At 43.4% G+C, this 26,589-nt stretch overlaps 1 pseudogene across 1 annotated transcript in view; it reads right to left on the minus strand.

The window, feature by feature from the left end:
• Nucleotides 1–23,205: 23,205 nt before the first annotated feature.
• LOC309568902 (sulfotransferase 2B1-like) overlaps nucleotides 23,206–26,589 on the minus strand; it is a 114,215-nt pseudogene continuing 110,831 nt past the window's right edge. The window contains exon 8 of the transcript XR_014226127.1: nucleotides 23,206–23,342. The product of XR_014226127.1 is annotated as a sulfotransferase 2B1-like (transcript). The remainder of the gene's footprint in view (nucleotides 23,343–26,589) is intronic.

Below are 26,589 nucleotides of genomic sequence, written 5' to 3' on the forward strand. Positions count from 1 at the left end.
TCTTTAGAAAATAACTTGAGAGGGGAAATAACACCATGTTATTTATTCAGTTATATATTGGATGTTTTATTGATTTTATGCCTAGGTTTCTATGTTCATATAACCTTCGTATTACATAGATTTGTGATGATCAGTTTTGGCCACCAGGGGTCAGTTTCTGATTGCTATTTCCAAGATTATATTCAGTCAAAAGAGGACGTAGCAATAGAATCCCATTCTGTTAAGAAAGGGATCTCCAAACTTTCTAAACAAAGGGCTAGTTTACTGTTCTCAAGACTTTACGGGGGGCTGGATTGTGGCAGTTGGGATCCTGGCATCAGTGGGATTAAACAATGCATTTTTAGTATTATGGGGAGGAATAGTGCCCTATTGTTGGTGTCAGTGGGAAACATAGTGCCCCATCATTGCGATCAGTGGGAGAAATAGTGCCCCATCACTGGTGTCAGTGGGACAATTAGTGCCCCATCATTGAGATCAGTGGGAGAAATAGTGGCCCATTGTTAGTGTCAGTTTGAGGAATATTATTATTATAAAGGATTTATATAGCGCCAACAGTTTGCGCAGCGCTTTACAATGTGAAGGAAGACAATACAGTTACAATACAGTTCAAAACAGGAGGAAGTAGAGGGCCCTGCTCGTAACAGCTTACAATCTAGAAGGGAGGGTCAAGTGAAACAAAAGGCAATAACCGTGGAGGATGGGTTGATGGAGAATAGTGCCCCTTTGCTGGCATCAACAGAAGAAATGGTGCCCTATTGTTGATGTCAGTAGCAGGAATATTGCCATATTGTTGATGTCAATGGAAAGAAAAGTGTCTTGCATCAGTAGAAGTTAAATTGCACCAAGGGCCACATAAAGGCAAGCAAAGGGCCGCATCGTACTCCGGGCCTCATTTTGGAGACCTCTGTTTTAAGAAATAAAGTAAGGTAAAGTACTCCAGGTCTGGCTTTGGTTGACCTGGTGTTGGATAGACTAGTGCTCTAAAATGTTACTTCTCAGGTTACTGTGAACAAGTCATCTGTCTATAGGTACAGGGAAGGGGCGCCTCTTGTATTTACTGTTTAATATATTTATTTATTTAGTTTATTTTGTTCTGATGGAAATGTGAGCTTGGTATGTTGCTTGTATTCTTAATTATTTCACTCATATATGGTATATTTTGTGTGTGACCTTTGAGCCTGATATCTGCAGTACTTGGTAATTTGCGAGCGTGGACTCTCCTATTGTATCGTTCTAAGCTTGTACAGTATGTATGATTTAATGTTATTTCAATAAAGACCTTTTCTGATTCAAAAAAGTAAGGTAAAGTAAAATGCCAGCTAGATCCAGATCAATCAATCATTTATCATCTATGCCTATATGTACACATGTATGCAGATTCATCCCTCTATAGGTCTGCACATGCACATACAGACACACAGACATTAATTGTCCAAAATACATCAGGGTAAGGTGACCAGATTTTTAAAATGAAATCCGGTGACATTTTTTTTTATTGGCAAATGGCACAGGATTGCATAATACACCGAGCGCTGGGCACAGGACTGCATAATAAACAGAGCACTGGGCACAGGACTGCATAATACACAGAGCGCTGGGCACAGGACTGCATAATACACGGAGAGCTGGGTACAGGACTGCATAATACACAAAGCACTGGGCACAGGACTGCTTAATACACAGAGCGCTGGGCACAGGACTGCATAATACACAGAGCACTGGGCACAGGACTACATAATACACAGAATGCTGGGGACAGGACTGCATAATACACAGAGCACTGGCCACAGGACTGCATAATATACAGAGCGCTGGGCACAGGACTGCATAATACACAGAGCGCTGGGCACAGAGCGCTGGGCACAGAACTACATAAGACACAGAGCCTGGGCACAGGACTACATAATACACAGAGCACTGGGCACAGGACTGCATAATACACAGAGCGCTGGGCACAGGACTGCCTAATACATAGAGCGCTGGGCACAGGACTACATAATACACAGAGCGATGGGCACAGGACTACATAATACACAGAGCACTGGGCACAGGACTGCATAATACACAGAGCGCTGGGCACAGGACTGCATAATACACAGAGCACTGGGCACAGGACTGCATAATACACAGAGCGCTGGGCACAGGACTACATAATACACAGAGCGCTGGGCACAGGACTGCATAATACATATTGCGCTGGGCACAGGACTACATAATACACAGAACGCTGGGCACAGGACTGCATAATACACAGAGCACTGGGCACAGAACTGCATAATATACAGAGCACTGGACACAGGACTGCATAATACACAGAGCGCTGGGCACAAAACTACATAAGACACAGGGCCTGGGCACAGGACTACATAATACACAGAGCGCTGGGCACAGAAGTTCGTAATACACAGAGTGCTGGGCACAGTACTACATAATACACAGAGCGCTGGGCACAGGACTACATAATACACAGAGCACTGGGCACAGGACTACATAATACACAGAGCGCTGGGCACAGGACTACATAATACACAGAGCACTGGGCACAGGACTGCATAACACACAGAGTGCTGGGCACAGGACTACATAATATACAGGAAGGTGTTATCATCCAGCAGGGAGCGTTTGCATCTGAGCCACCAGACTGTTTCTCAGCCAGCATGGGATGCCTTGTCTACATTAATCCAGCCCTGAATCCGGGAACAAAACAGGGGACAGACTTGGTGCGGGGACAGTGTCCTCACTCCGGGGACTGTCATATTCTAAGTCAGTGGCTGGTGCTCAAAATTTTTGGGGTGGCGCAAAAAGAAAAATGTAATAGGTATTGCTTCGCGTCAAAAAACGCAGTAAAAAATTGCGTGACTTTGAAGTCATGGTACAGGCATGGCACAGATGATGGTATAGGCATGGCATAGGTGATGGTACAGGCATGGCACAGGTGATGGTACAGGAGATGGTATAGGCATGGCACAGATATGGTATAGGCATGTCACAGGTCATGGTACAGGAGATGGTATATGCCCCCTTTCAATGCAGTGACCAGCGTACATGCCCCCTTTCAATGCAGAGACCAGTGTACATGCCCCCTTCAATGCAGAGTTCAGCGTGCGTGCCCCCTTCAATGCAATGAACATTGTGCTGTGCCCCCTTCAATGCAATAAACACTGTGCTATGCCCCCTTCAATGCAATGAACACTGTGCTGTGCCCCCACAATGCAGAGTTCAGCGTGCATGCCCCCTTCAATGCAACTGTGCTGTGCCCCCTTTAATGCAATAAACACTGTGCAGAGTTCAGCGTGCGTGCCCCCTTCAATGCAACTGTTCCGTGCCCCCATCAATGCAGAGTTCAGCATGCGAGCCCCTTTCAATGCAGAGCGCCACAGCATTGTCCCCAATCACTGCAGAGCGCCACAGCATTGTCCCCAAAAACTGCAGAGCGCCACAGCATTGTCCCCAATCACTGCAGAGCGCCACAGCATTGCCCCAATGATTGCAGAGTGCGCCACAGCATTGTACCCCAATGATTGCAGAGTGCCACAGCATTGTACCCCAATGATTGCAGAGCGCCACAGCATTGTACCCCAATCACTGCAGAGTGCCACAGCATTGTAACCCAATGATTGCAGAGCGCCACAGCATTGTCCCCCAATGATTGCAGAGCACCACAGCATTGTCCCCCAATGATTGCAGAGCGCCACAGCATTGTCCCCAAGTAAATGCAGAGCACCACAGCATTGTCCCCCAATGATTGCAGAGCGCCACAGCATTGTCCCCCAATGATTGCAGAGTGCCCACAGCATTGTACCCCAATGGTTGCAGAGCACCACAGCATTGTCCCCCAATGATTGCAGAGCGCCACAGCATTGTCCCCCAATGATTGCAGAGCGCCACAGCATTGTCCCCCAATGATTGCAGAGTGCCCACAGCATTGTACCGCAATGATTGCAGAGTGCCACAGCATTGTACCCCAATGATTGCAGAGTGGCCACAGCATTGTCCCCCAATGATTGCAGAGCGCCACAGCATTGTCCCCCAATGATTGCAGAGCGCCACAGCATTGTCCCCCAATTATTGCAGAGTGCCAGCATTGTACCCCAATTATTGCAGAGTGCCACACAGCATTGTCCCCAAATTATTGCAGAGCGCCACAGCATTGTCCCCCAATGATTGCAGAGCGCCACAGCATTGTCCCCCAATGATTGCAGAGCGCCACAGCATTGTCCCCCAATAATTGCAGAGTGCCAGCATTGTCCCCCAATGATTGCAGAGCGCCACAGCTTTGTCCCCCAATTATTGCAGAGTGCCAGCATTGTCCCCCAATGATTGCAGAGCGCCACAGCTTTGTCCCCCAATTATTGCAGAGTGTCAGCATTGTCCCCCAATGATTGCAGAGTGCCAGCATTGTACCCCAATGATTGCAGAGTGCCCACAGCATTGTACCCCAATCGATGCAGAGACCAGCGTGCGTGCTCCCTTCAACCTTACCTGGCGGTGGCTCAGCTTCTTCCTCCTCTTCTGCGGCAGGTCCTTCTCCCTCGTCTCGGTGGCGGGAACCGGCGGGCGGCCTCTCCTCTTCTCTGAGCGGCGGTGACGGTGAGTGACTGACGCACGCACCGGCACCGCCCCCATTGCGACGTCAGCGATATCCTGGATGATGATTGGTCCAGGCTGTAGACTGGACCAATCACAGCCAGGATATCAGAAAGTGGGGGTGTCCAATCGCAAAGACTTGCGCCCAGGTTACCCCCCAGAAGGCAGCCAATCGGCGCCTCTTCTGGGACGTAACCCCACCCCCCAGCCACCAGTTCCTTCAGGCGAGGCCGGCGAACCCAATTTTTTTTGTACAACTTTATTTGTTAGTTTTTTTTTTTTTTCTTTTTTTTAGGGGTAGGGGGGCGGCGCCCTGGCGCCCCCTATGCACGGGCCGCCACTGTTATTGAAAGGATCATTCTCAAAGCTGATTACCTTAGCAGGAATTCTCTGTGTTCTGCCCCACCCTACCCTCACTGTGGTTGTCACGGCTGGTCGACAATAAGGAAGAAAGACAAGATAAATAGAGAAACTGTTTTTTTAAGACCACAGACAGGAATGATTAAATCCAGGTACATAGTTGACATCATGCTGACTGGATTAGAAAATATCAATAGGTGCCAGTTTATCAGATTTTATCACATTTATCAAAAAGTTTATAACCAAGCACGTATATTTACATAACACTTTATTAAAAAGTGACACAAAAGGGATATTTTGGAGTAAGAAATGCAAAAAATGGATAAACAGGAATTAGTTCAGTATAAAAAAGACACAGGAGGAGACAACATTTTATTTTGCATTTTCTAGAGGGAGCCTAGCATGCCATAAAATGTTTCTAAGAAATTGAGAGTGCTAGATATATAAAACATTGTTTACACCAAAGAAGAAATAAGCCCCCCGTCTGTGTTACACAAGAAAAACATATAATAAAATGTTTGATACAACGAGTTTGCCATAAAAAAAAAAAAAATCATGAAAAGGTGGATGTGTACAATTAAAATCGAATTTAATCAAATTTTTATGTATAACATTAAATGAAAAGTTTATATTTGTTAGCATCTAGAATAGTGTTTAAATAGTTTAAAAAGTAAATGGCATAATCAAAAGTGTTTTTTATGTATGGAAGTTCTTCTGTTGTACTACCAATGGCCACTGGGTGGACTCAATGCTGGAAATTTGAATGCTTTATATACAGGAAAACATATACTACTCAATAACAAAACATCAGTAACTCAATGCTTCCTGCTAGATTTGCAATCATCTGTGTGCTGGCAGGATTAGGCAAGTGCCATGGTCTGAGCTGGTTACTTTGTGCACCCCCAGCCACCATACCCCCCTCCCACCCGTGGCTCTTTTAGCAATGAAGAGTCATGCTCTTGTACCCTGCACCCTGTGTTGGGCACTTCTGAACCACCTTGCACCCCATGTATAATGCACTCCTGAACCCTGTGCGTAATACACTCCGAAATCCTTCGCCTCTGTGTGCTATGCACTCCTGAACCATGCAAGCTGTGCATAACCCACTTCTTACCCTGCACACTGTGCTTAATGCACTACTGAACCCTGCACCATGTGCGTAATGCACCACTGAACTCTACATTTCATGTCTAATGCACTCTCGAACCTTGCACCCTGCATAATGCACTCCTGAACCATACCACCCAACTTTCTGAGATAGGAACGAGGGAGACCTATTAGTGAAAGTATGTAGGCATAGGACATACCCCCCGCCAGGAGAATTGTACAAAAAAATGATTGGTTAAACCCACAAGTGCTTTTTTTTTTTACCAATACTATTCCTTTATATTGGCTTTTGGATTGTGCAAGTGTAGAAATTTAGAAATTGAATGAAATTGGATTAAAGGTTTAGCACTGTAAAACACTTTTTGATAGATATGTAATGCATTTTATATACAACTATATAGATAAAACCAAAATGGGGGGCAAGTGAGGAGAGAATAGGGACAGGGGGGACTTTGTTCCAAATGAGGGACAGTCCCTCAAAATTATTGACATTTGGGAGCTATGCTGAACCCTGTACTGCATAATGCACTTCTGAATCCTTGCACTCTGTAACACACTCCAGAACCTTACACCCTGTGCGTAATGCACTCAGGAACCCTGCACCCTGTGTGTAATACTGTTACATTTGATATAATCTACAGGTATATATATATATATATATATATATATATATATATATATATATATATATATATATACACTATATACATGTGTGTGTGTGTGTGTGTGTGTTTCTGATTTTTTTTTTTCTCAGACTAAGAATTTGATTGTTTAGTAGTTTGTCATAGGAACAAAAGTCAGGTTACTTTTGAATGTTTGAGTGGACTTTTCAAACAAATGTCTTGTTAACAATTACACAAGCTGTCCTCAAAAAATGGGAACCTAGATACCATTGTTGTATGTTGGGCTCTTCTAGTGTTCTACATTTAATTATGTTGCGGAAATCAACAAGTCAAGTTATTCAATTGTTAACTATAGCTTGACCTTCTGACATATATGACCTATGGCATGATACCACAGTGCCATCTAGAGGGCAAATTAAAAAATCATTTTCCAATTGAAACACAGTATTGCACAATGTGCCACACCCATATGGGGATGGTAAACTTTCCACAATGAAAGGGCATCGGCATAAGCTGAGTTAAAACTGAGGAATATCTTTGACAGAAAGAGAGGAAACTTCACCTAAAGATGCTTTTACCTGACCTCCTGGAACAGCTTATAGAGTAAACTTGGGTCCTCATTGCCTACGGAGATTGTGAACCACTCTAACCTGAGATAAGTAGTTCTTTTTTAGCAATTTGCTTGCTGTATTTATATTTACCAATCTAGTCTTCTGTTGCTTTTCCTTTAATAGTAGCAGTTTGTATGTACAGAATTTTTGTTTAGTAAAAGCACATTATTATACCACAGAGGTCTAAGTTTCCTTGCTTATTAATGCAAAATCAACCTTACTAGACACTAAAGCAAAACAATTGGGGGCTCATCCGGGATTTGTGCTAAAGTTCAACTGAAGTAGACCTGTTTTGTGTGGTGTGATATGTACCTTGTGCGAAGCAAAAAGACTGCATAATCTGTTTAGAAAAAGCAAGGCTGCAGAGGTTTCTGGTAACTATCTGGGCCAGAGACAATGAGTTTGCTAAATAATTTGCAAAGTATGCTTCTCCCTTGAATAAGACTTGGGATGATAAAGTCTCAGATCATTTTATAGATTTTAGCCTTGAAGGGTTGGATTTAAGTAAAGCAGAGAAGAGGGCACTGTCCACAGTGGGCTGATTCTTTCTTTATGCTCTCTATACTGAATCACAAAGGAGGGAGAAGGCACATGCAGAAATTAGGGCATTAAAAGACCAGCTAGCAGTTGCTTTGGAGGGTGTACGTTCAACTGCTAGTAGGGCTGATGACTTGCAAGAGCGGTGTGCAGCCCCATGACCAAATCAATGAAGGCCTTAAGGAAAAGGAAGGGCCGTAAACCTGTTAGTAAAGCCAGGGTATGTGCCATTGTCACATCCCCAAACTGGGATTGTGAGGATGTGCTCTCCTCAAATGATAGTAAGGATGAGGGGATAGAGTTTAATATTTAAGATGATGATCTACTAGTGGGAAAGAAAAAGTGTGCTAGACCTAGCATTACTAAGCATAGGAAAAAGCAACATGGTGGAGAGAATATGGCAGATGGGGAGGTGCATTATCACAAGGGAGTTTACAAAATCTAAACTCCACGAGCTGTCAAAACAATACAAACAGAGGTCTAGGGAACCCCTGTTGAGTTGGCTCCTATGTTTGTGGGATGAAGGGGGGGGGGGGACAGTGTTGTTTTGTCAGGCAAGGAAGCAGTGGCTATGGGAGTTGTAGAGAGTCAGCCTGGGACAGGCTGATGAGAGGGTTAATTATAGAGGGCAGGTACTTCCCTTTCAGACCTGCTTATCAGTAGTATCTGAAAGTATCAGTAGAGCTGTTTGCTTGGAGTGGAAGAGACATCAGCACGCTGAGAGGGAAGCTCCATTGCTGGACTGTCACCTGCTGGGTGAGCCAAGCCTTATGAGAGATTGTAATTCTGGCTAGAGCTGTGTAATAAGTTGCCTATAAGCAGGGGTCAAGTCCTGGGAAAAAAAAGTGTGGGAACTCACCCAAGATTACCACCCCCCACCTCAAAAATGAAAAAAAAAAAAAAAGCGTGTGTTCGTGTATATATACTTTTTGAGAAGCGAGAGCCACTTTAGCGACTTGGTAACCGGTTGCGAGCCACAATGAACAGAGCGGGCAGATCAGATGATAGGTCCATGTCAGCATATGCAGAGCAGACACGGACACAGCCCGTTCTACTCTATGGGCCCTCCAATCTGATCTGCCTAGACAGAAGGGGATGGATCCCCTTCTGTTTTGTTACGTGGATATACTTTGAGTAGCAAATTTCACTAGTTCTCCTCTATCTCTCGCCCCTCTCTATTCTTTCTTTCTTTCTTTCTTTCTTTCTTTCTTTCTTTCTTTCTTTCTTTCTTTCTTTCTTTCTTTCTTTCTTTCTTTCTTTCTTCTCTCCCTCACTTGTTTTTTTCTCCTCCACCCCTCTCTCTCTTTCCATCTGTCTCTTTATATTGCTCTATCTATCTATCTATCTATCTATCTATCTATCTATCTATCTATCTATCTATCTATCTATCTATCTATCTATCTATCTATCTATCTATCTATCTATCTATCTATCTATCTCTCCCTACCTCTTTCCTTTCTCTCCCTCCTTCTCTCTCTCTCTCTCTCTCTCCCCTCTCTCTCTCTCGCTCTTGCTTGCTCTCTCCCTCTTTTCTCTCTCTACCTCTACTTCCCTCCAGGGCAATCTTTAATATGGATTGGACCCCGGGCAAACATTTCCTTGGGGCTCCCATGCAATTTTTCTCTCCACCCCAACACCCCAAAAAATCTTTGCTATTCATTCTCATGTTATTTGCAGCCATGTACACTGCTCTATGCCCACAACACATCCAATAGTCCATCTCAGGAGTGAGCAAGAGAGGGTGGCTACATTCCTACCTACAAGGAGGACCATGAAGGGGGAACTTATCCACCTTCTAACAGAAAGTCAGATCACAGCAGCAAAAAATAAAAGCGGTAATTTGGAAAAAGCTGAGAGCAAGAGAATTAACTTTTTTTGAGCTAAGAATATACACCCACTTTATTAGGTACACCTGTTCAATTGCTTGGTAACACAAACTGCTAATCAGCCAATTACATGGCAGCAATTCAATGCATTTAGGCATCTAGATGTGGTGAAGATGACTTGCTGAAGTTCAAACTGAGCATCAGAATGGGGAAGAAAGGGGATTGAAGTGACTTTGAACGTGGCATGGTTGTTGGTGGCAGATGGGCTGGTGGTGAGTATTTCTGGGATTTTCACACACAGCCATCTCTTGGGTTTACAGAGAATGGTGGGAAAAAGAGAAAATATCCAGTGAGCGTCAGTTGTGTGGAGGACAATGCCTTGCTGATGTCAGAGGAGAATGGGCAGACTGGTTCCAGATGATACAAAGGCAACAGTAACTCAAATAACCACTCGTTACAACTAAGGTATGCAGAATACCATCTCTGAGCGCACAACACATCAAACCTTGAAGCAGATGGGCTACAGCAGCAGAAGACCACACCGGGTGCCACTCCTGTCAGCTAAGCACAGGAAACTGAGGCTACAATTGCTGGTGATGGTGGTGTAATGGTGTGGGGGATATTTTCTTGGCACACTTTGGGCCCCTTAGTACTAATTACCCCCTTAAAGGACCGCCCACCGTACATTTACTGTGGCAGGGCGTCCCTTAAGCGCAAAATCACGTACATATACGTGATTTTGCTTTGCTTTGCCGCCGGCCTCCCGCAATTGTCCAGGAGACTGAGAGAACAGCCGTCTGCCTATGTAAACAAGGCAGGTGGCTGTTCTGCCAGACAGTAAGGGAGAGATTGTGTGTTCCTAGTATTTAGGAACACAGATCTCTCTCCTCCAGTCAGTCCATTCCCCCCACAGTTAGAAAACACTCCTTAGGAGCACACCTAACCCTTTGATTGCCCCTGATGTTAACCCTTCCCTGTCAGTGTAATTTATACAGTAACAGTGCATATTATTTAGCACTGATCACTGTATTGGTGTCACTGGTCCCCAAAAAGTGTCACTTAGCTTTTGGGAAATCTCTGAGGAATGTTTCCAACACCTTGTTGTATCTATGCCACCAAGAATGAAGGCAAAAAGGGGTTTAACCCCGCTACTAGCAAGGTGTACCTAATAAAGTGGCCGGTGAATGTATATCCCAAAGTTTGTGGACTCTATACCTTTCCTATAGACTAAATAATATACACTCATTTGGGTTATTTTTTCCAACAAAATGTAGCAGAATTTATTTTGGCATAAATTTATGAAGAAAGATTATTTATTTGCAAAATTGTATAACAGAAATAAATATAAACACATTTTTTTTTCCAAAATATTCTTTTTTGTTTATTTAGCATAAAAAAAAAAAAAAGCAGACGGTGATTTATTTTGACAGCCCTGAAAATTGGCCTGTTTAGGAAGGGGGTAAAAGTGTCCAGCACTGAAGTAGTTATAACAGAGGAGACCTTAGTGGTCTATTCTGTTATAAATGCCCCCCCTGCCTGTCAGCAATAATGTGATTTGAGCCATGCATGCGCGGATCCCATCACATTTAGAGCCCACTCTGTGCTGCAGCGATGTGACTCCTGTGCACATGTGCAGGAATGATGTCACCGCAGCCTGTCCATTCAAGTGTTCAAAGGTTGAGAACCCAGAAAGAAGACTGGGAGAAGAGGGTTGTGCTGAGGGCCAAGGGGAGCCATGAGGGGCTCAGTTTGCAGATACGTCTGTCATGATGTGCTAGTATGCAGTGGACACTAGTGCATTATGACCTAAATCTGCAGGGGGATGTTTTTTTTTTTTTTTTTAATGACTTTACTACTGCTTTGGGCCTGGTTCACATGTATGCGGGTTTGTGCGGGCACAACAGCTTATTCATTTGAATGGGCTGCTGTGCCTGCATTTCTCGCTGAAAAAAAGTGCATGCATCATTTAAAAAAAACTGTGGCCTTGAAATCGCATCATGCTTTTGCACCATATGACTCATGTGGCCCACGCATCTAAAAATGCAGCATGTTTGCAGGTGCAGGAACCACATGTAAGTCGCATGGTGCAAAAGCATGATGTGATTTCAAGGCCACTGCGTTTTTAAAATGCTGCATGCACCTTTTTTGTGGGAAATGCTGACATAGCAGCCCATTTAAATAAATAAGCTGTTGTGCCTGCACAAACCTGCATACGTGAGAACCAAGTCTAAAATAAGCCCATCAAGCAGTGCTGAGTTTCACAGTGTAGAAGATGTCAGCACAGTGCTGCCCCGGGTCTTGTGGGCCATGATGCTCTCTAATGAACAGCCACAGCCAGGTCAGAGTTTAGAACTAGACTGGTACCTATATATGGGGAGCCAGGGGAGGAGAAGGACCTACCTGGACCATGGTCTGCTCCAATCCGATTTGTGAGCTCACACAGTGCTTCTGGCTGCCACTAGCACTCTGACATCCTCTCCTACCTCTCAGGTCCCGATGTACAGGCATAGCAGGTGGCGGGGTCAGAGTGTCATTGGAGCTCACGGCCCCGCATGCTCCTTCCTCGGCTGTCACATCTGTGGACTTGACAATGGACTGATGGGGCTCCTGATTTTCAGGCAGCGCGGGCTTACTTGGCAGCTGCCCTGCCTCCCTCTCTCATCTGCAGAGCCGATGCTTCTGTTTTGCTTCTGTCACAGGCGGATTACATTTGGTATCCCTCCGTCTGTGACAGGAGCCTGCACTATACAGGAAGCATCGGCTCTGCTTTCGGCAGTGCAGCTCCTTTCTTCACATTGTGCTCGGGGATGGCGGGTCGGGAACCGCAATCTGGGCTTACTGACCCGCCATCCCAGAGCAGGAGATCGTGCCAGGCGCTGAGATCGTGTTGGGGGGGGGACGCAGCTGCTAACGGGAACGGCGTTCCTGCTGTAGAAATAGTTCAGGAACATCGTTCCCATGCGTTCCCCTAGGACTCGAGCCCTGCCTATAAGCCTGTTTGCTCCAAAGACTGTGTTTTACCCTTCTGAGGACTGTTATTTCAAGACAAGCCTGCCATTTTCTGTTTCTTTTGCCTTTTTGCTGAATAAAAGCATAGTTTATTTCACTGGACTGTCTCTGAGCTGGCTGTTCACCCCTCTGATCCCATACAGAGTGTTGTTAACCCATGACCCGCAATTGAGTCAGTCCATGTGAAAAGTTTACTGTAAATTTTTTACTGTTAGACCACGTGAGAGATTGGATAGTCCGAGTATAGGCTAACCCTAGTAATTTGGAAAATACATACTCGTGGAGAACAATAGGAGAGGGTACATCCAGGTTACGTGAGATGGGTTGTGTAACCGGGTTAAGTATGTTTCCAGAATGGATGGGTCCAGATATAGAACCCTTTACGTCTGCTCTGTGCTCTAACTTGATGAAGTCTGCGCCTCTTTATCTCAGGGCTCCTTTATTGTCCTTGCTAGGAGGCGTGGGATTAAACAGCAAGATTCACAAAGTCCCTACTCTTTAAAGCCAGTTGGGGGCACTGGAGGAGACTAAAACTAAACTTGTTAGGGCAGTAGATAAGGTCAAGGCCAGACAGGGTTAGGAACACTACACCTAGTGAAGATAACATCAGCCTAGTTTTTGTGGAAAACAGAACAGACCCCTCCTGTTAGCTCCAAACCAATTCCCAAAACTGCACCTGAGCCCATACCTAAATCTCTTTATCCTTGGGAGGAGTTAGAAAGTAATAGCCGTAAGGACTCTAAGATGAATTAACACCAAGGAAGATCTTTGACAGAAGGAGAGCAGAACACCTGAAGACACTTTCGCCTGACCTACAGCAACAGCTTATAGAGTAAGCCTGGGTCCTCTTTGCCTACAGAGATCATTAAACTGCTCTAACCTGAGTTAAGTAGTTGTTTTTAGCAATTTGTTATTGGATGTATATCTGCCAATCTAGTCTTATATTGTTTTTTCCTATAATTGTAGAAGTTTGTATGTACAGTATTTTTGTTCAGTAAAAGCACATTAATGCACAACAGGGGTCTAAGCTTCCTTGCCGTATACCACAAAGTAATCTTACTAGACACCGAAGCAAAGAGGAGTGGGAGTTTAAGGTGAGGTGGAGGGTGGGTTACAGTAGGTCTGGGGAAGAGGCAGATAAATGCAAGTAATTTCCAATTTGTTAAAGCTGATGTCCAGAAATACTTTAACTTTAAATAGTTTGTTTGGTCAAAGCATAGGGGAGCACTGGGCAAGACATTTCCCTGTACAAGGCTGCTGTGGAGGCTCTTGTGATGGCTCTACTCCATAATAAAGAAATTCTAAATCTTCTTTTCAAAAATCCAAAAATAATAAACATGCCATACTTACCTGCATGGTTTGGACAGAGCAGCCTCAAACCCCCTCTTCTCGGGTCCCCAACTATTATATGTTCCTCTCAACTCTCCTATATGGGTAATGTCAAGGTGGTATAGGATACTTAACTCTTTGTTTTGTGACTTATTTTAGAGGAAAAACATTCTCACGTTAAATTATCAACACTGAAACTATCTAAGGGTGTGGCGGACTGGGATCAGGAAAACCCAGCAGATAGGTGTGCTATTAACAATGCTTGGAAATGATCCCATTTTTGCTCACCTAGAATCCAGATATATGAAAACATCTGTGCAATACTTTACATGCTTACTTCTTAGGTAAAACATGGCAAGCTATGAAGACTTGGGTTTTAAAGGGTTTAGGCACTGTACACCATTTTGGAATAACTCAGAATATGTGACGCTTGACAAGATAACAAGATTTGAACTGCGGTATAGGAGAGTTAAATATTTCTCCCAACTGCATAAAAGTGGTAATGTTAAGACATTTGAATCTGACAATTCGCACCAAAGTTTTTCTCAATATTTACAGTTGAAGCACGCCATGCAGACACAAACACATACTCATAAAATGCTTCTACAACCATTATCTATTGTCAATTTATTTACACACAGTGAAATCAAAAAAGGCTCATCTCACAGATATAAGGAACGCTTCATTAAAAAACCCATGGAACAGTTAGATTAGCGGCCAGGTCAGGGATCTGGGCCTAATTTCAGAAGAAATGTGGGATACAGCTTTATCCACACTACAACTAGTTCCCCTGTCTACAACACACAAACTCACAAAATGATTTACATCACATAGAATTTATCCCGCACATGGAATCATAGGGAAACCCCTAATTGCCCTAAATGGTATGGAGGTCCAGCGGACCTAACTCATGCTATGGAGATGCCCCAACCTTCACCAATATTGCAAGAGATTTATAAATACTATTAATTTAATGTTTCAAGCCAGTCTTGTGGAGGATCCAGGCTTACATTATGTTTGCTGAGCATGTTCTATGAGGAATCTTTACCTACAAACACCTATGCTTTTATTATTAGATTGTTGTTTCAAGCCTGCCAGCTAATTGCTCAAAAGTGGATGTCCCTCAACAATTGAAGAATGGGGAAATCAAGCTAATAACACTTTGGCTAGAGAAAAACTAGTCTTTTAGCATAGGAAATGCCCAACAAATTTTAAGAAGATATGTGATATGTGGTTTGCAACACCAAGACTGGCTCTCCCTTCCCTTGTTCTACATAGGTTGCTGTTGTAAATGTGGAGCGTAATGCATGGTGTGTATTGTCTCTTGTCAGAGGTGTGGATAGGTATCCCCCTAAAGGTTAAAAATATAAAGCGGATGTCAAATCTTTAAGCAAAATGGCACACAAGTTTGTTTAGCACGGTTTATAATTCTTATTTAAATTCACGTCACATGCTTTGTTCTGTATACATTGGTGTGTTTCTTAGACTATGCAGGTTAAAATTGTGTAGCACTACCCCGAAGGAGCTACTGTAATTTAACCAGTTCTTTCCCAAGATTGGTGCAGAGGCATCTGGGCACAGCTTCACATTTCACTCACTCTGTGTAATGTTCTGGTACCTCTGGTACCCTTATTCCACTTTCCATTCCGTGTATGCGTCCCACCATTCTCTTCTGGTAGGTGCGCATACACCTTTAAGACCGATGCTGTCATCACTGAGCGCCGCAGAGCGGCTATTTCAACCGCCGGCGTTCTCACTCACATGTTCGTTCAACCTGCCTTGCATCTATGCTTACAAGCGTGTCTCGCTGTGGAACCTCGCTACAGATCCCTGTATCTCGCTACCAGGATCACTTCCTCAGACCCGAACCTCGCTACTGATCCCTGTATCTCGCTACTGGATCACTTCCTCATCACCGGACCCTTCTACTACTATACTATAGTGATAAGTACCCCGCAGGGGAAACCTCCATAACTTACACTACTACTATTGCATTAAGGACTGTTACTACCTATCCATACTATCCTATCATCTGCACTGTTACATAGATTGCTAGCTCTTGAGACTACTACCATCTATCATCTGCACTGCTGCATAGATTGCTAGCTCTCCTGTCTACTACTATCTATCCTTGCACTGGGTTAGTCTATCCTGTATTTGTCATCTGCTGTCCTCACCACCTGTTAGCATACTCGATACTAACTTATCTGCATTCCTAAATACCATCTTGAACTCTCCTGTACAAACCTATCAAGTGCTTACCATCCTTGTCACTGTTCACACCTGTCCCTTCAGCACATCACCTTCATACTATCATATACATCCTATCACTCCAGGAACATCTCATTGAGTGTGTATATATCTGTATGTTGAAGCTGACAGGCCCACGGTGATGAGTCCTGGAGAGTTGGATCTGGTATTCAACACATCTCTACATGACTACTGAGTGGAGATTTTGCAGCTGCAAATCCAGCCTATAACAAAAACGCAGGAGCGTTACAGATTAAACGAACCTTAAAAATGGATTCAGCAGAATTACCCACTCAAGTGACACAATTAACACAACAAGTAAAAGCGTTAATACTTGCTCTGACTGACGTACAAGAAAAGAATCAGACTTTAACACAGCAGGTAACCCAGCTCTCACGGCTTACTACTGTTCAGCCTCCTGAACCTAAAATAAACACCCCTCTAGTGTTTACAGGCGACCGGAAAACATTTCGGGAATTCAAAAACGCATGTCAATTGCTTTTTTTGTTAAAGCCTCGTACATACCCCACTGATCAAATAAAAGTCTGTACCATTATTTCATACTTGACGGGTGATCCACGGGCCTGGGCAGACTCTCTCTTTGAGAATAATGATCAGATTCTCAACATCTATTCTTTATTCCTAGCGGAACTCACCAGCTTATACGATGACCCCAATAGGCAGAGTACTGCTGATATGCAGTTGAGGGCCTTGAAACAAGGAAGGAGACCTGTAGAAGACTTTGTATCTGAGTTCAAAAGATGGACCCTTGATTCAGGGTGGAATGACACATCTTTGCGAACTCAATTCAGACTCGGGTTATCGGAAGCTGTTAAAGACGAGCTCGCCCGAGCGGATTTACCTGGCACCTTGGAGGCCTTGATACAACTTAGTATCAACATCGACAGACGACTGCGAGAAAGAAGGGCTGAAAAGATGGGCATGCCATTGTCTAGTCCTTCTCGGATTTCGGCCGTTGACCCTACTCCCATGGATGTAGGAACCATACGCCCACCTTTAACGACTACTGAACGAGCTAGAAGAACATCCAGAAATCTCTGCATGTATTGCGCATCCCCGGATCATTTGATAAGCACCTGTGTCCTTGTTCACAAAAAAGAGGGTGGGTGTTCACATGTCTTGCTGGGAGGATTAACGAGTTCCTTTTCTAACCCCTATCTTTTTGTTCATTTAATATTACAGTGGGACCAAACTAGGATCACCACCAAGGCTATGGTCGACACTGGATCTTGTGGAAACTATATTGATACACGCTTTGTTACCTTAAATAAAATACCTATTATTTCAAAATCTAAGCCTGTTTCTGTTAGTTTCATTAATGGTATTCCACTGTCTTCTGGTCCAATCACCAACCAGACACAGGCACTCCTTGCCACTACCAACGAGTCACATGTGGAGACCATCACTTTTGATATACTATCCTCACCCCATTTTCCTATTATTTTGGGACTTCCCTGGTTACACACACACCAACCAATCATAGATTGGAAAAAACGGACTTTGGTTTTCCCTTCTCACTATTGTGAGAATACGTGTAACCTCCCATCTTATGGGAAGATTCTGTCTGTGGTGTCAGATGAAATTGCACCACTATGCTATCAGGATCTGTCCGAAGTGTTCCTTGAGAAAAATGATCAAGTGTTGCCTCCCCATAGGGATTACGATTGCACTATCGATCTACTCCCTAACAGCAAATTGCCTTTCGGTCATGTTTATCCCCTTTCACAGGATGAACTTTCTCACCTCAAGGAATACTTGGATGAGAATTTGACAAAAGGGTTCATTAGACCCTCTACTTCTTCCACTGCTGCAGGACTTTTCTTTGTCCGCAATAAGGATTCCAGTCTCAGGCCTATTATCGATTATAGGCAATTAAACACGATTACGATAAAGGATCGCTATCCTTTGCCGCTTATCCCTGAACTTATTGAACAAGTGCGTGGGGCTACTTATTTCACCAAATTAGACCTGAAAGGGGCATACAACCTAATCCGAATCCGTGACGGGGATGAGTGGAAAACAGCATTCAGAACCAGATACGGACTATTCGAATACCTTGTGATGCCATTCGGGCTATGTAATGCTCCCGCAGCTTTCCAAAGATTCATAAACGACATCTTTAGAGACTTACTTGATGTCTGTGTTGTAGTATACCTAGACGATATACTTATCTATTCTCGATCTATGCCTGAACACATAAAACATGTAAGACTTGTGTTGTCCAGACTGCTCTCACACAGTCTATACGTGAAATTAAAAAAATGCCTATTTCATAAAGAAGAAATATTATTTCTAGGATACTTCATATCCAAAACTGGAATTAAGATGGATATGAGTAAGATATCCTGTATTCTAGACTGGCCTATACCAACAACTCGTAAGGCCCTACAGCGATTCCTAGGATTCTCGAACTTCTATAGGAAGTTCATCAAGAACTTTTCCGCCATTGTGAGACCTCTCACACAACTGACAAGTATAAAAAATCATTCAAATGGTCAGAAGAAGCAAATCAAGCTTTCTGCTTGTTAAAATCAAGCTTCACTTCTGCTCCCATACTACGCCATCCAGACCCATCCCTCCAATATATTCTAGAGGTAGATGCGTCAAATATGGCAGTAGGAGCAGTTCTCTCCCAACGACCAACAAACACTTCATCACTCCACCCAGTTGCTTTCTTTTCAAAATCACTAAGCAGCCCAGAGGTGAATTACCCAGTGGGTGAAAAGGAGTTGCTTGCCATAAAATTGGCACTGGAGAATTGGCGACATCTGCTCGAAGGTACCCAGTTACCAATACTCATATATACAGATCATAAAAACCTTCAATACCTCCAGACTAACAAGACTCTTTCCCACCGGCAGGTACGATGGTCATTATCCTTTTTAAGATTTAATTTCTTAGTGACCTATACGCCTGCAGACAAAAATAAAAAAGCGGATGCGCTATCACGAGTAACTGAAGATAACTGCGCCGAAATCCCTTCCATTCCCATAATACCCTATGAACGCATCATTGGTGTTGTCCGATCCTTGAAGGAAGAGATTTTGCACAGTATAGGAATGGATTCACCTCCACCACAAATAAGTACTGATGCAGAAGGCTTCCTCTATTACAATGACAAACTTTACATACCCCCTACTATGCGCACCAAGATCTTGGAGTTATCGCATGATGTACCCATGGCAGGACATATGGGTATGACGAAAACCTTTAATTTACTCACCAGGCAGTTTTGGTGGCCTGATATGAAGACGTCTGTACAAAAATTTGTTTCTTCATGTGACATCTGTGCAAGGTCCAAAATTGACACTACAAAACCATCTGGACTACTTTGTAGTCTACCAATACCCCAGGTTCCATGGGAAGTTGTGTCCTTAGATTTCATAGTAGAACTACCACCTTCCAAAGGATTTAATACCATCCTAGTGTCAGTGGACCACTTGACAAAGATGGCACATTTCATCGCTATCCGTAGACTACCTTCATCCAAACAAACAGCGGAACTACTGATGAAACGTGTTCAAGTTGCATGGAATTCCAAAGACTCTTTTGTCCGACCGTGGTTCACAATTTATCTCTAAATTTTGGCAAGCACTTTGTCAAATTTTACGCATTGAGCGAAAGCTCACTTCTCCCTACCATCCTCAGACCAACGGACAGACTGAAAGAGTCAACCAGTGCATTGAGCAATATCTACGCTGCTACACATCATACCTGCAGGATGATTGGGTGGATCTCCTTCCTCTAGCGGAATTTGCTTACAACAACGCAACCCACAGTACTACGAAGCAAAGTCCGTTCTACTTGAACTATGGGTTTCATCCCACTCTTCTTCCACCACGCATCCTGCCATCGAGTAACCCAGTAGCCTCGGATTACCTTACCCAAATAAAAGACTCTTTGGGTTTACTCAATACTACCATATCACATGCTCATAGTCAACAAAAAAGGTACTACGACCTTCGTAGAAGACCTTCTCCTCAGTATGTTATTGGGGACCTCGTTTGGCTATCAACAAAAAATTTAAGATTAAAGATCCCTAGCAAAAAGCTTGGGCCTTTATTCTTGGGACCCTTCCCAATCAGGAAACTAATTGGAAAAGCTGCAGTACAGCTCACCTTACCGGCAGATCTCAAGATCCATCCCATCTTCCATGTGTCGCTATTGAAGCCACATGTTCCTAACCAAGGAATAAGGCCTACCATCCCACCTCCACCTCCTGTACAAGTTGAAGGCGGAGAAGAATATGAGATAAAGGAGATTCTGGATTCTCGTGTCCACAGAAGAAGACTCCAATATCTAGTACGATGGAAGAACTATGGGCCCCAAGACGACACCTGGCTGGATACCTCTGATATACATGCCCCTAGACTGATTCGCAATTTTCACTCGAAATACCCGGAAAAAACAGTTCTAGAGGCCTTCCGGAGCCGGCCTTAAGGGGGGGGGGTACTGTAATGTTCTGGTACCTCTGGTACCCTTATTCCACTTTCCATTCCGTGTATGCGTCCCACCATTCTCTTCTGGTAGGTGCGCATACACCTTTAAGACCGATGCTGTCATCACTGAGCGCCGCAGAGCGGCTATTTCAACCGCCGGCGTTCTCACTCACATGTTCGTTCAACCTGCCTTGCATCTATGCTTACAAGCGTGTCTCGCTGTGGAACCTCGCTACAGATCCCTGTATCTCGCTACCAGGATCACTTCCTCAGACCCGAACCTCGCTACTGATCCCTGTATCTCGCTACTGGATCACTTCCTCATCACCGGACCCTTCTACTACTATACTATAGTGATAAGTACCCCGCAGGGGAAACCTCCATAACTTACACTACTACTATTGCATTAAGGACTGTTACTACCTATCCATACTATCCTATCATCTGCACTGTTACATAGATTGCTAGCTCTTGAGACTACTACCATCTATCATCTGCACTGCTGCATAGATTGCTAGCTCTCCTGTCTACTACTATCTATCCTTGCACTGGGTTAGTCTATCCTGTATTTGTCATCTGCTGTCCTCACCACCTGTTAGCATACTCGATACTAACTTATCTGCATTCCTAAATACCATCTTGAACTCTCCTGTACAAACCTATCAAGTGCTTACCATCCTTGTCACTGTTCACACCTGTCCCTTCAGCACATCACCTTCATACTATCATATACATCCTATCACTCCAGGAACATCTCATTGAGTGTGTATATATCTGTATGTTGAAGCTGACAGGCCCACGGTGATGAGTCCTGGAGAGCTGGATCTGGTATTCAACACATCTCTACATGACTACTGAGTGGAGATTTTGCAGCTGCAAATCCAGCCTATAACAAAAACGCAGGAGCGTTACACTCTGGCTCAGTAATCAGTTTAGGGGATTTTGTTTTTTACTGCTAAAGAACTTGGATGAAGTGTAAAGTGATATGGGATACTCCAGATTTACTGAATATATGAGTAGGAGGACGCTCTATTTTGCTAAGCCTCCCCAAACAGTCCCTATGCCGGAGCAAATACAGATGACAAAACTGAGTCCCTTTTAAGAAGCAATCCCAGACGGAACTACCACTGGCTCTTCCACCCAAAAAAAAAGCACACAGTCACTGGGGCCCTGAGCTCGGGTCAGTACTCTCAATGTCACAGGTTCACCGGATGCCTCTTTCCTGTGTCCACTGGAACCTCTTCAGTGAGGGAGAGGTTAATTCTCACAATGCCACAGGACAGTCAGACCCCTTCCAGCTTCCACTGGGCACTCTTCAGTGAGGTCTCTAGACCAGGTCCTTAGATGAAATTCCCTTGATTAGCTTCAAAGAATTTTAGCAGTAGCCCCCCCCCCCTCCCTCCCCAGCTGGGACCTCGATGAACATGTAGCAATCTCCAACTGAGGGTAGTAGGACAAGAAACTGGCTACTCCAAGCCCTAGAGATATGTGCTCTTCAGCCAACTACTGGGTACACCTCTCCAGGGATTGGTTGAAGTCCCATAAATATTCAGACTGCCCTTTTGACTTTCCTGCTCACTATAGTCTAGGAAAGTCTACAATTATACCTGCAGCTTTTGAAACACAGAACAGCCCAAAGCCATAAACAACTGCTCCACTGATTACAGTAGAGTCAAAAAGAACTAAATTTGCCTAAGGGTCCTTTCAAACGGAGCGGAGCGTTTTTTTGATCCGCTCCGGCACTTTTTTTTTTTTGTGTCATTTGGTCCGTATGTCTGTTTATCGTCCCATTCGTTTGCGGATGATAAACGGAGATAATGCATGTCAATGGGAGTGCGGATGTCAGCGGATGACACCGCTGACATCCGTTTTTGCTTCCGTTCCGTTTTTTTTAAACGGAAGAAAAGTAGGGTTCTCTTCCGTTCCAAAAAACGGAACTGATAGGAAAGGACCCAAATCGGATGTCAGCGGATGGTCATCCGCTGACATCCGCAATCCCATTGACCTGCATTATGTACGTTTTTCATCCACAAAAAAATGGGATGAAAAACGGCCATACAGACCGCCCGTGTGAAAGGACCATTACATCCTAGTAACCTGACTAGGAGGGTGCTACAATTGTACTCATACTAATTGACATAACTGTATAAATTGCATATGTTACCAACTAATTGTCAGTTATATATCAGATACATATTAGTAGAACCGGACTGTGGCGTGGAATGTCTTGGCTTAGATGTTACATGTTGTAAAACCTGCAAAAGTTCAATTAAAGTATCTAATTAAAAAGAAAAAGAAAATAGAACCATTATTGGTGGTGGATCACAGTTAAACAAATGAAAAAAAAATCAGCATTTCTGAAAAAAAGCTTATTTTTTAGCTTTACATCAATATATCTTTCACAATTACAAATGAAAGAGCAGATTTTTACTCATGTTTAAAATAACGTAATTATAGAGAACAGGGCTAAGTTGTAAAGAGTCTCATGCCAGCCCATTGACAGACTAATCTCTGCCCAAGATAAATGTTATTCCTCATCCCATGGAAATTTCACCTTGCAATTCTCCATTTTCTCCTTGTAGATTTTGTCAAAATACTTGCTCTGGGATTCCGTAAAATGGTTCTTCCAATCACCGCAGATACCTGGAAAGAAAAAATATATATACCGTATGTACAACTCCAGGCAAAACTATGACAATAGATTTGGTATTAGAACTCACATTTTTACTGTCATCTGTGACCCCATTAGGGAGATTTATGCTCACTTCCTGTCCCTCCAAAGTCATTATGAAAAATGAGGGTGTCGGCATCACAAGGACAGAAAGAGACAGACAGCAATAGAATGCTGTCAGAAGTTCTAACTGTTCCCTAATCTAATAAAAAGGTGTTTTTGTCTGTATCCCTGTTGTAGCAACTAACCATCACTTCTTGCCCCAAAAGAAGTGGGATACAGGTGACATTAAAAGCCAGACAGAGGTCTCTCTGCTGAATTCAAAATAAAAGTTTATTCTTTAATGCATTAGTGGCAAAACTAATGCTTTGCACAGAACTTTGAACAATTTAGCTCCTACTTGCAGTATGTCATGGCAGTGCAGTTTTGTACCTCCCAAAACATTGCAATAAAAGGGTAAGTAAGGCTTAGTGAGTGAGTATCTCCTCTCTTACGCATTTTGGAAAAATTACTAAAAATAAATAGATTTCTGATCTCATGCATTTAGGAAATATCATAATTAAATAGATAAATAGATGATAAACAGATTTCAATACATAGAGCCTTGGCTGCCTCCTGGACCATGCAGAGAAGACTGTATAAGTAATCTACAACAGGTATGTATATGTAGTCACAATGCACACAATCAACACTTTTTAAATTAGCCCCATTCTTAAATACTGATTGGCCAGTCACCCAATTGCATTTTAAAACAAGTAAGCCAACCATAAACAATGAGAAATGTCATTTAATTTAGGGTTCACAAGCAAGGTCGATAAAGACATGGATGAGCAAGTTTGGGTGGAGGAACATGACTGGCCTGCACAGAGTCCTGACCTCAACTCGATAGATAACTTTTGGGATGAATCAGAGCAGAGACTGCGAGCCAGGCCTTCTCGCCAACATCAGTGCCTGACCAATGCACTTCTGGAAGAATGTTCAAACATTCCCATAGACACACTCCTAAACCTTGTGGACAGCCTTCTCAGAAGAGTTGAAGCTGCAAAGGGTGGGTCAACTCAGTATTGAACCCAATGGACTAAGAATGGAATGCCATTAAAGTTCATGTGCGTGTAAAGGCAGGTGTCCCAATACTTTTGACAATATAGTGTATCGGTTTATATACATGTATATAGTGTATATGTACTTGTTAACCTACCTGGATCTAGGCATGAGCAAGAACTGAGAACAATTTAAAGGGTAACTCCACTTTCGTGGGAAAGAAAAATAGCAATTAAAAAAATAATATATATAATAAATAATATATATATAATAACGATATAATAAAATAATAATATAGTGTATACACTTGCAACACAAGTCATATTGTGGTTAAATGTTAATAAAAATTACTTTTCCTTTTAAATCTGCAGCTCTGTAATTTTCTGTAAAATGCAATACAATATGGCTACCTGGAGGTGTTTTATACACAGAAGGTGTACAGAACGCCCCCCAGAAACATCATTTCCTACTTGTGTGATTGGCTCACTGATTTTCCCAGAAGTCTGCACTAAGATACAAGTCAGATTTCAGGCATCCCCTGCAACAAAAATATAAATTTTGGTGAGATACTCCCAATAGGTAAACATAGATGTTCGCCAGCACACCATGGATCTTGCACAGCAGTCCAAAGAAACTTTTATTTGCAAAGGGATCACATCACATCAGGATAAGTGCAATGTTTCGGAGTCATGCCAGACCCCTTTGTCAGGCATGTGACATCACATGCCTGACGAAGGGGTCCTGATGTGATGTGATCCCTTTGCAAATAAAAGTTTCTTTGGACTGCTGTGCAAGATCCATGGTGTGCTGCGGAACATCTGTTTACCTGTGATAGATCCAGTGTCCAGCTGGTGATCACTGCAGCACCCACAACAGATGTGCCTGTACCCAGTAAGGTGTGTGATGGGAATATGAACTATTCTAATTCCAATAGGAAAACACATCTAAAGGAATGCAGACCTTGAAATTTTCTTCGTTAGTGCCCTGCAGATGCAGCAACTGGTTGATCATTATGAAACCTCTTCCATTAGATTCATTTAGCACATGGACACAGACAAACACAAAGGGATATTCAGAATAACAAAAGGTAGGAATCTGCAACAGTTTGTTAAAATCCTTGTATTGTACAGAAATCACCCAGAAGGGAATGTTTTTTTTTTGTCAACAAAAGTAGAGTTACTCTTTAACCACTTAACCCCCGGAAGATTTTACCCCCTTCCTGACCAGGCCCTATTTTGCGATTCGGCACTGCGTGACTTTAACGGACAATTGCGCGGCCGTGCGGCGCTCTACCTAAACAAATTTGACGTCCTTTTTTTCCCACAAACAGAGCTTTCTTTTGGTGGTATTTGATCACCTGTGCGATTTTTTGATCATGCGCTATAAACAAAAAAATAGCGACAATTTTGCAAAAATAACAATATTTTTCAAATTTTTTTATATGAAATCACCCCCCCCCCCCCCCAAAAATGTAAAAATCAAAATTTTTTAACATTTTAGGCCAATTTGTTTTCTGCTACATATGCTTGGTAAAAAAAATCACAATAAGCGTATTTTGCTTGGTTTGCGCAAAAGTTATTGCGTTTACTAACAAAGGGAAAGATTTTTGTAACTTTTGTTGTTTTTTTTTTTTAACGAGTAATGGCGGCGATCTGCGATTTTTTTTTTGCGGGACTGCGACATTGCTGGCGGACAGATCGGACCCTTGACTGACATTTTTGACACTTTTGGGGGTACCAGTGACATTACTACAGTAATCAGTGCTATACATATGCACTGTTACTGTAAAAATGACACTGGCAGGGAAGGGGTTAACTTTATTGGAGAAGGAGGGGTTAAGTGTGTCCCTAGGGGCGTGTTTCTAACTGTGCAGGGATGTGGCTTTACATTTAACAGCAGAGATCAACGGTCCTACATAGCAGGACCGTTAGATCTCTGCTTTTACACAGGAAGAATAACAGGCAGCTTTGTTTACATTAGCCGCCTGCCTTTCTCCCTTCACAGCGGATGATCGCGAGTGACCGGCGGACATCGGGTCCGCCGGTCACACGCGCGGACTTGTTCGGGAACGAGCCGGGGCGGGAGCGCGCCTCTGGGTGCGCGCGCCCGCCCGCTATTGGCTTACAGGCTAGTGACGTACCCATACGTCACTTTGCCTGGCCGGGGCTGACCACCGCA

The sequence above is a fragment of the Pelophylax lessonae genome (genome assembly GCF_965119305.1).
Source record: "Pelophylax lessonae genome assembly, chromosome: 12".
NCBI lineage: Eukaryota > Metazoa > Chordata > Amphibia > Anura > Ranidae > Pelophylax > Pelophylax lessonae.